Source organism: Wasmannia auropunctata, unplaced genomic scaffold (genome assembly GCF_000956235.1).
Source record: "Wasmannia auropunctata unplaced genomic scaffold, wasmannia.A_1.0 LD336053.1, whole genome shotgun sequence".
Taxonomy (NCBI): domain Eukaryota; kingdom Metazoa; phylum Arthropoda; class Insecta; order Hymenoptera; family Formicidae; genus Wasmannia; species Wasmannia auropunctata.
Window position 1 is genome coordinate 4323736 of NW_012026837.1, and position 599 is coordinate 4324334.

Here is a 599-nt window from a genome sequence, read left to right on the forward strand (position 1 = left end):
AAAGATAATTGTAATAATTTAATAGATCAAAATCATATTAGGATTACATTCGATAATTTATCCATTCACGTTTGCGTTAAAAATAAGGAATATCAAAGGCTATATATGTCGAATATGTATCATTTCGCGCGATTAAGAACAAATACCAATCATACTGCTGCATCGATTACTATACTTTTACATTTTACGCCGGCAAAAGAAGTAACTCGGAATAATCAATAACTTCGCTTGTGCTTGTACTACAGTCGTAAGGCAGGTGGTTGCACAAAGCATAGTATAAAGGTATAGTCTACAGTAATCGGATCAATGCCACGGGACTGATATTCCATTTCGAGGAAATTCAAACTTTGTCGAACATGGAATTATTTAAAGCTTTGAGCTTATTCAGCCGGCAAAAATACGAAGAGTGCGCCGCGATATGCACGGATTTGTTGAGGAAAAATCCGCTGGATCAGGTATATATTAATATATACACTGTTTCTCCTTGTTAATAATTGTTTTTGCATCAGTTGTGACATATATGACTTCGTTCACCAGGCCGTGTGGGTCCTGAAAATGCGCGCCTTAACGCTGCAAGTTTACGTGGACGACATCGAGGG

General features: G+C 37.4%; 1 protein-coding gene across 1 annotated transcript in view; it reads right to left on the reverse strand.

Annotated features, from left to right (window-relative positions):
• Nucleotides 1–599, reverse strand: part of LOC105451166 (sodium channel protein para) — a 40997-nt gene that overhangs the window by 27447 nt on the left and 12951 nt on the right. The gene's annotated exons all lie outside the window — the stretch shown is intronic.